The sequence below is a fragment of the Scylla paramamosain genome, chromosome 4 (genome assembly GCF_035594125.1).
Source record: "Scylla paramamosain isolate STU-SP2022 chromosome 4, ASM3559412v1, whole genome shotgun sequence".
NCBI classification, from domain to species: domain Eukaryota; kingdom Metazoa; phylum Arthropoda; class Malacostraca; order Decapoda; family Portunidae; genus Scylla; species Scylla paramamosain.
The window spans coordinates 2,977,501-2,987,500 of NC_087154.1; the positions used below are offsets into that span (position 1 = coordinate 2,977,501).

Sequence of the window (10,000 nt, forward strand, 5' to 3'; positions counted from 1 at the left end):
TGGCATAGCACATAAGATAATAACTACTAGTGATGGAATAATCAGTCAGCATTAATTATTTGTGTTATAACCATTGGCTCTATATACGAGGTAGCAGAGTTAAGTAAAGCAACAATTATGTCATATGTAGTGATTAAGCCACGGGAGGGAGAAGCGACGACTGGACACAGGGAGAGGCCACAGGGGACAAGCACTGGAGGACTTACTATGGCTATTGATGTCCAACTCCTCTATTCTTACTGTTATTTATTCTCATCCCTTTTCGCCTCTGTTCAAATGGAGGGAGATTTACGAAGAGAGAAAGAAAAATGTTCAGGCAAAAAAAAAATAAAAAAGAACATGCGAGTGGAATGACAGGAAAGGATAAGAAGTGTGAGTGACAAGAAGCAACTGAAGGAGAGAATACAGGAGTGAACGTTCTCGGTGACACTGGGAAACACTTTATCTGTCTGTCTCAGGAGGAGGAGGAGGAGGAGGAGGAGGAGGAGGAAGAAGAAGAGGAAGAAGGAGAAGAAGAAAGAGAAGAAAAGGAGGAGAGGAGGAGGAGGAGGAAGAGGACTTTAAGAATAAGAACAGGAACACCAAGAAAATAACTCGGAAGAAAATTAAAACGAATAACAAGACCAGAAGGACTAGGAGGCCAAAATCCTACCGTGGTATCAAGTAATGATAATAATAATAATAATAATAATAATAATAGTAATAATAAATGCTACCGTCTCTTCAAGTTACTATTAAGAAGCGGCGCCTCGGTTATGCAGTATAGTAGTATAAACATCCACCCACCCACCGTCCCGCCCACCTACTACTATTACTACTGCATAAATCAAGGAGGGAGGCAGCGGCGGACGATATAGCAAATCCACATTATACGTAACGAAGGTTTGGCCACTTTCCCGCGCCGTCACGCTGCGCCATCGAGGAATTTGGTAAAAGTTTGGAGGAGCATTAAAACCAGGCATATTTCTCGATCTCACGGTATTCCATAAATATAGATACTCTCTTCACTCCCCTCTGCCATTCTCGTCCCTCTGTCCGGGGGTTGTACGGCGGCTTTTCCTTCCTGACCCCTCTCCTGCTTCCCTCATCCGCCTCACTGCCTTCTCCTCCTGTCCTTCTCCTCCTCCTCCTCCTCCTCCCCCTCCTCCTCCTCCTCCTCTTCCCTTTTTTTTTTTTTTTCCTTTCGTCATCATCATCATCATCATCTTCTAGTTTTTGATTTTCTTGTTCTTGTTCGTCTTGTTCTTGTTCTTGATCTTGTTCTTCTTGTTATTCTTCTTCTTCCTCCTCCTTCTCCTCTTCAGCCCATGCATCGATAAGGATTTACGTCGCCTGTTAAATACTCTAGGTGTTTATGGAAATTTCAGTGCAGAGGCGCTGGCTGGGAGGGAACAGAGAGCATTGGGCACACACACACACACACACACACACACACACACACACACACACACACACACACACACACACACACACACACACACACACACACACACACTGCTTTGCTGCTAAGGATGAAGTGAACCTGTCTGTTATTAGCGGCCAGCAAGAGGAGAGATTAAGAATGTGTGTGTTGGTTGGGAGACGCACAAATTGATTACAAAAAAACAGAAATGGAAAATCAGCTATATATTCGCTGGTTCTTGCTATATTGCTTGATTTCACTACTCCACATTCATTTCTAGCATCAGAGAAAGGACAAGGTAGTGGAAGGATGATCAAATAGATTTCTTTTTTTTTCGGGAGAATCTGAGTGTTGTTCTTCTGTTTGTCATTTCTATGTGTATTTATTTATGGATATGAATACAAAACAAAACATTATGTGGCCAGACTCTTAATGCACAGTAATCACTCCTTGACAGAGTGGTTAATTCTTTGTTACTGATTTTGCCTTTTTTTTTTTTTTTATCTGAGAGGGGATCTGGCAAAAGGCAACACAAAGGTCTGGAAAAGGGCCATTTTTTTTTTTTTGCCTAACACAAAATATAGTTAGCAAAACAATCTTAAATAAATATATACTACATGTACATAGATGCTCATAATTTTATCACAGTTATTCTTATCATAAACATCTTTCAATTATACCAACAATAAATGCATATACTTTTAAAATCAATCAGTAGAATATATGTAGAGTTAATTTCTCCCAACATTATAGGCAGATGCTCAGATTTTCTCAGATTCTTACTTGCCACAAACTTTCTCTTTTAATTCCACCCACAGTACACTTTCCTCTTCTGCTTTCTAGGCGGGGAAGGACGAGGAAAGTTGGTCCGTCCTTCCAGGCCTTTTATGCTCCACTCTCTTACCGAGGCATTAACGAAGGTGCCTCCACTATCTCATCCTTCGAGGTGGTGGAGAAGGCAGAGAGTACGTGTGTGTGTGTGTGTGTGGTGTGTGTGTGTGTGTGTGTGTGTGTGTGTGTGTGTGCGTGTGTGTGTGTGTTTTACGGGTATGATTATATTATGAGAGCTCAAATAAACTTTGTTGTTCTATTATTATTATTACTGTAATTATTATTATTACTATTATCATTATTATTATTATTATCATTGATATTATTATTATTATTATTATTATTATTATTATTATTATTATTATTATTATTATTATTATTATTATTAGCAGTAGTAGTAGTAGGAGTAGTAGTAGTAGTAGTAATAGTTGTAGTAGTAGTACTAGTAGTAGTAGTAGTGGTAGTAGTAGTAGTAGTAGTAGTAGTAGTAGTAGTAATTGGTGATGTTGTTGATGTGTTTGTTTTCGTTGTGTGCGTGTGTGTGTGTGTGTGTGTGTGTGTGTTTCTACTTGCAAGGATATATAATTTAAATCTTGTGCAGATTGATTTGAAAATTAATTAAATTTAAAGTAGAGAGAGAGAGAGAGAGAGAGAGAGAGAGAGAGAGAGAGGAGAGAGAGAGAGAGAGAGAGAGGAGAGAGAGAGGAGGAGAGAGAGAGAATGTTGCTTCAGTCTTTCCAACTCCTCTAGCTTCACTGGTTTCATAAAGCTACCACGCAAAAAATTAGTCCTTTACTTTCTTTTGCGAGGAGAAAATTTTATTTCTATCATGCTCTTTGTGATTATAACATGCAACACTGACGTTCCTCATTTGCTGTTTTGATGGAGTGATAGAGCGACTAACATCCCTGAAGTATTTGTATTTTCCTTTCAGATTGGGAGAATGATGAAATCTGGTACGGTGTATGTCTCTGTTTTTCTTCCTTCCTACGACTTAAACTGTTTCAAAGGAGGCTTTCCTTCGGTGCTAAAATATCCAACGTTTTTTTTTTTCTTCAAAATTTTTATTTATTTCTTTGGAGCGACAGGTTGAGCGGATCTTTTGTACTGTTTCTTTAACGTTTTTTTTTTTTTTTTCACTTTTATTTTGTCCTTGATTGATCTTCTTGATTTGTAAAAATAAATGCAACATAAAAATTACATTCTTTAACCGCTTTGATCGATGCCTTAGATTTAGCGCCTACTTTTATTTTCATGAAACTGTAATGCAGATTTTTTTTTTTTTCAATTTTTCTCTCACAAATCAGCAAATTGAAAACGCCACAGTGGAGCAATTTCCAGCGCGGCCTTGGACACTGTAATGGCGGAAGCAAACCCTCGTAAGTGGCAGGCTGTTCAGTCGTTCTTTCCCTCACATTTCCCGACCATTTTTCACCGGCGGCACAAGTCATGCATCATGATTATGTCTGGTGGAGGCCGGACCTACCGCAGTCCCTCCTCCTCCCTCCTCCTCCCTCTTACTCCCGTCCCCCTTTGCTGGTAGCGGCGTGAAGAATGTTATTGTTCCTCGCGGGAGTTACGGTGCGGCTCCTCCCGTCCATTACTGGCGTTAATGTGTGGAGTAGATGGCGCCTTCCCATTACCCAGGTTGGCTCCGTCTCGGCCACCGCCGCTGCCTCCTCTCCTTCGTCGGTAGTGGAGCCGCCAATGCCGCTGTATCATTGCCTGCTTTACAGTTTCGTACCCTCGTTAAGAATATTCCTGTAAAAGAAGTAATGTTAAGAGAGGACAGCATGAATATCCATCTTTCTCTAGACTGTGTTGATGCGCTGAGGTGATTTAGATGCCGTATATTAATAATTCTGGTGGATGTATTAATAGTTTTGGTGGATTTATTAGCTATTCTAATGGAGGTATTAATAATTTAGTCGGATATGTTAGCAGTTTTATGCTCACGTTACAAAATGTTATGCTTGGGATAATGTTACGAAATGGTGATATGATATACACATTCCTTAATGGATATGATAATGAGGTGAGCTGATCTGAATGAATAAACTACTGATTATTTCCTCTTTAGTCTTATATTTAGCTAAGCCTTCCACTCAGTTTACAATACGTTGCTAAATTGATCTCTCGTCTCCTTTCCTTGATATGAATGAAGATAATGCTGGGTCGTTACCTTTTTTGTTATGCTAAGCAAGTTTTTCCTTCAATCAGCTATCTTATGAATGGTGACCTCTCGTTTCCTTCCCGTGATAAGGGTGAAGGTATCGTTGGTTATTTCCCTTCGGTGTTAGGTCAAGCAAACCTTTCCCTCACTCAGCTGTCCTTACGTTAAGGTGACTTTTTAGTTGTCGATTCCAAGGATCAGTATTTTACAATGTTAAATGGAATGATGAACGTGTGTTATGGTCAGTAAACACCAAATTGCATACCAGTCTCTGTTTTCCCTTCAGGTGAACCCGTGTGGGGGGCGGCGAGAGCTACGCTGCTGGGAGGTGGTCAGGGCCTGAGCCGTCACCTGACGAGGCGCCGCCGCTGCTGACGGAGGAGCCTCGGGAAGACACAGACTGAGCCACAGACACACACACACCAGACACCTTGAGACCTTATTCATCCCGTCCTATTCCCCTGCACAGCCTCTTGACGCAGCAGTGACCGCTCGCAGCTTCACCTTAAACCACTTGGCTCCTTGACATTAACATTCACACAAAGAACATTATCTGTAGTGACCTCACACACACACACACAAACGCACACACACACACACACACACACACACACACACACACACACACACACACACACACACACACACACACACACACACACACACACACCTGAATATTTACTGTCAACATCAGACTTCCTCCATTATTTCCCTTCCCCTTGTTTCACCTCCACTTGCCTCGCCAGGACTTGACTTTCACTTCTTCTTGTCCTGACGTGACCCGTGACTTGGCTAGGGATGGAGGGGCGAGGCTCCTCCACCGGCGCCTCCTACGTCAGGCTGGTGACTCGCAGTGACGTGGTCTGGGCAGCCTTGGCCTTGGTGCTCTTCACGCCGCTCACAGGTACGTACCGCTTTTGGGTGTATGGATGAGAGATGGAGATAGGTACTTAGGTATGTTTTCCTGCTGGGACTGCCACGTGCAGGCCCGACGGCTTCTTGCAGCGCTCCTCTTGTTCTTAAGTTCTTACCGTGCTGCATTTACCTACTTATGTTAAGGTAGCTAAGTTTTCAGGGCCTAAACTACACTAAACTTCTATTATTTTCTGATGTTTTTATGTTCTTACCGTGTTGTATATTTACCTACTTGCATTAACCTTGCTGATAATTTACGAGGTGAATTACACTCATGTCCTGTCTACTTATGTATATTCATCCAGTTTTTCCTTCAGTTGATGTATGTACTCTCCATTCCTTTGTGCCATCACCTCTTCCTCGAGTCCATTCCAGGTATTTGTTATGTCTTTCATTCAGTACACGCTTCTCTCCGCCATCACGTTTTTATTTAGTTCATTCCAAGTTTTTATATCTCGTTGGGGAAAAGCTGTAGATGTTTTATAATTCCTGTGCTTCCTTAAATAGCGTGTGTGTGTGTGTGTGTGTGTGTGTGTGTGTGTGTGTGTGTGTGTGTGTGTGTGTGTGTGTGTGTGTGTGTGTGTGTGTGTATGTGCGGCCGTAATGTACTGACGTGAAGAGCAGGATGACAAGCTTTCCTATTGAAGTAATGCCTCTATCAGGGCCGCCATTTGATGAAACAGGAGAGTCGATACGTTCAAGACCTGTAAGTATTTAATGAGCGGCAGGCGGGTGGTTACAGGGACAGAGACAACTGGAGAAGACTCTAGGTAAGCGACGACGAAGAAGAGGTGGGTACACGGACTGGCGTAATCTCTCTGGGTCAGTTTTAATATTCAGAGCGTCGTAAACCACATCGCACGCCACAAGTGTTCACAGAAAGTGCCGGGCCATAAAACACGGAGGTATGCAGGTACTTAGATGCATGAGATAGGGAAGAAATATGTATCGCTTAAAGATTTTTTTCGGTATTTTTTGTAAGGTTTCAAGCAAGTGTTGGTAATGTGAGAAGATTGGTATGCCAGAATGAACTAAATCGTACATAATCCGATACTGAATTAAATTGTACTTTCTCTATATCTCTTCATTTTAATCAATAACATAGTGGGGTTAGATAAATAGATAAATAAATAGACAGATAAATGTATGCATATATATAGACAGATATAGATAGATAGATAGATAGATAGACAGATAGATAGATAGATAGATAGATAGATAGATAGATAGATAGATAGATAGAGAGAGAGAGAGAGAGAGAGAGAGAGAGAGAGAATCCTAATTTTTCAAAACCATTTCCCTCTATAGTAGATCATCATCATTATCATCATCATCATCATTATCCTCATCATTATCGAATACTTTCCCTATTCCACTGAAGTCACGTTTTCTGTTAAGAGTTGAGAGGATCACCATTTTATTTCCATCTTTGATATTTCTTTCCCCTTCGACGAGCGCTCTTGAAAAAAAAAAAAAAAAAAAAAAAAAAAAAATAAAAATAAAATGAAAGAAAAAGGAGATAAAAAATAACAGAAAAGTGAGGCGGTGGAAGCTTAGCGTGAGAATTTGTATATTTTCAATCTCCCTTTTTACTGCTGGCGGGGAGATAAAGTATTTTTTGTAGTAATCCCTTAAGGAAATAATAAAAAATGGAGCCTTCATATTCGCGGTAGTAAAGAAGGTGACCCGTGATCTTGTGCTCAGAGGGAGGGACTGCGAGGAGGAACAACAACGGACCTTCAATCCTTCACTGCTTCACAATCTTCCCCGTAATCATCTAGAGTATTTTAGGCACTTAGTTTTTTTTTTTTTGCAGTCTCTTGAATAGACTAGAAACGGCAAAATTAGCCTTTTATTTTCTTTTGCTTGCCTCTTTTTCTTCCTTTTTTTTCCTTTCTTTTGTTCCATCTTGTTTCTCTTTTCTCCTTCTTTCCTTGTTTCTCTTTTCTTTTTTTCTTCTCTTCTTTTTTGTTTTTCTTTTCTAATTCTTTCGTTTTTTCTTTATTTCTTCTTTCTTTCTTTCTTTTATTTCTTCTTGGCTTGTGGACAGAGGGGAGAGAATTTAAGAGGAAAATGAAGACGAAAATGGGAAGATAAACTAAGCTAGGGGAATGGGAAGATAAACTAAATGGGAGCTCGGGAGAGAGAAATTGACTAGGGAAATAGGGAGGGAAACTGAGGATATGCAGGGAGAGGGAAACTAACCGGGGAAGTGGGGGGAGGGGGGAGATACACTGAGGGAGGATAGGGAGGAACACTTGTTGGGAAGATGGGGAGGAAAACTAACTTGATAATTTTGGGACGATAAACTAAGGGAGAAGTGGAGTTTGGCAAGGGAAGGGTTAATATTTACTGGATGAAAGATAAAACATTGGGGAGTTGGGGAGGGGGATGGGAGAGAGCTATCAAGGGGAAAGGCAGGGCTGGGGTGGTCTGTGGTAGGCTGGGGTGGGTCGAGAAACGAAGGTGAACAATCAAGAGGGGGCTGGGTTGGTCTGGGGTGAGCAGCGGTAGGATGGGATGAGGGGAAGAGAGAGTAAACTATCTGTGGGGAGGGTAGGAGTGGACTGGGGTAAGCTGGGATGTAGGGGGGGACTAGGGTAAGCTATCAAGGGAGAGAAATGGTTTGGGGGGAGGCTGAGGTTGATGAGGAAACGAGGCATTGCTATCAGGGGGAAGGCTGAGGTAGGCTAGGGTTGTCTGAAGTATACTTGGATATGCTGGGGGTAGGCTGGAGAAGTGCTGTGATAGACTGGGGGGTGTAGGGAACAAGGAAGGTGCTGGGGTGAGTGGAGAAAACGAGAATAAACTATCAGGTGAAGGGCTGGGGTGAGGTGGACTGGGGTAGGTGGGAAAAGGAGAGGGCTGGGGGTAGGCGGTGGTGGGTGGGAAAGATAATCCTTGGGAGTGATAGTGTCTAAGCCTCGCGGGGAAGGCAGGGAGGCTAGGAGGGGCTGAAGGCGGGCGGCTCCTCGGCTTCCAGGCTTAACCCGATATTGTTTTGAGGCGCCGATAAGAGAGAAGCTCCGGGGGCAAACTTCTGCTGCTTCGCCTCATCCCGGGAGAGACCCACCGCCTTCTCCTCTTCAAGCCCTGATTTATTTATTAGATTTTTATGCCGAAAATTCACGACTTTAGAAATAAGAAAGGAGTCCACGGAGGCGATATTTTGTTTTCATATTTGCTGGTGCGCGCTCTTACCTCACACACACACACACACACACACACACACACACACACACGGGAACCGGCACCTCAGTGGGTCCTTTTATTAACTGTAATTTTGTTGTCCTTGGCCGGTGCCTCTCCTACATAAAACACACACACACACACACAAACACACAGCCAACATCTTGTCTTAAGGTGGTCACCCATTCAAGCACTAACCAGACCCAGCGTTGCTTAACCTCACTGATCGGACGAAAAGCGCAGCATTCAACGTTGTATGATCTCTCTCTCTCTCTCTCTCTCTCTCTCTCTCTCTCTCCTCTCTCTCCTCTCTCTCTCTCTCTCTCCAGCGCAGTTATTTACTCTCTTTAATTCGTGGAGAGAAAGGAACGAAATTATGAGACTTTCTGAAACTTGGGATAAAGAAACGCTTACGACCGAGGAAGATTCGAAGGGATGAAATCGATAGCGCTTTTCTTTTTTCTTCTCTCTCACACTCTTTTTTATTTCAACTTCTCGGCGTAAGAAAAACACATTCATAATGGCGTCGTGTGAGATCCTTTTTTTCCATCTCTAAAATACTCCTCGGGCGGGGGATCTCCGTATAAATATTCGATGAAGAAGTTATGTATCTTTTAAACTTAACTCCTGAGGCAAAAGTGATCATGCATCCATCCATTCCGAGAGTGATTTGCTTCATGGCTCCCAAGTTTATGCCGACGCAACGCACGGGACGCTATGTGAATGTTATAATGACCTGACGAAGTATTGGTTGGGTTGGGGATGATGAGCAGAGAGAGAGAGAGAGAGAGAGAGAGAGAGAGAGAGAGAGAGAGAGAGAGAGAGAGAGAGAGAGAGAGAGAGAGAGAGAGAAGTGTCACAAACTTTACTACCATCTTCAGTTTGGTTGTTTATAGATTATTGACAATGTGTGTACTCTATTTCCACAGTAGTGCATAAGAAAAGAAGCCAGTTAGTGGAATTTGTGGAAAACAAATATTTAATCACTCTAATTAGATGTATGGAACTCAAGTACTTTCCTTCAAAGATAGATGAGAGATAAGGGATATGATAAGTGTCCTCGAAGAGTGTGTGCGTCGCAATGACCTGCGTCATTGAAATCAGCTGCTTGTGGCCACTGGTGGCGTGCCGCTCAATGGGTGGTGGGCTCTGGTGGCGGGCGTGCAGTGGACGTCTCTGTACTTGCCATATTCCAACCACGCGTTGTAGTAAATTAGCAGAACGGCCAGCCAGTGGCAGCACCACACCACCCAGGCTGGAAGGACGTCCAACAGCCATCCCACGCTGCCTCGCCCTCGCGCCCTGACCCCTTCCCCTTGGCTGGTCTCATCCGTCTGGAGGTGTGCTGCTCCAGACGGTGGGAGCGTCCGCCTCTTCTCTTCTGCCACAGGACTTCACAGGGTAGGCTGTCCCCGCCAGATCACTGTGGCGCGGGGGTGCAAGGGGCGCTGTCCTCCTCCGTGACCCAGCCAGTGTCCAGGCCATTCTCA

General features: G+C 43.1%; 1 pseudogene; it reads left to right on the forward strand.

Moving 5' to 3' along the window:
• Window positions 1-10,000, forward strand: part of LOC135098466 (lachesin-like) — an 87,575-nt pseudogene that overhangs the window by 27,102 nt on the left and 50,473 nt on the right.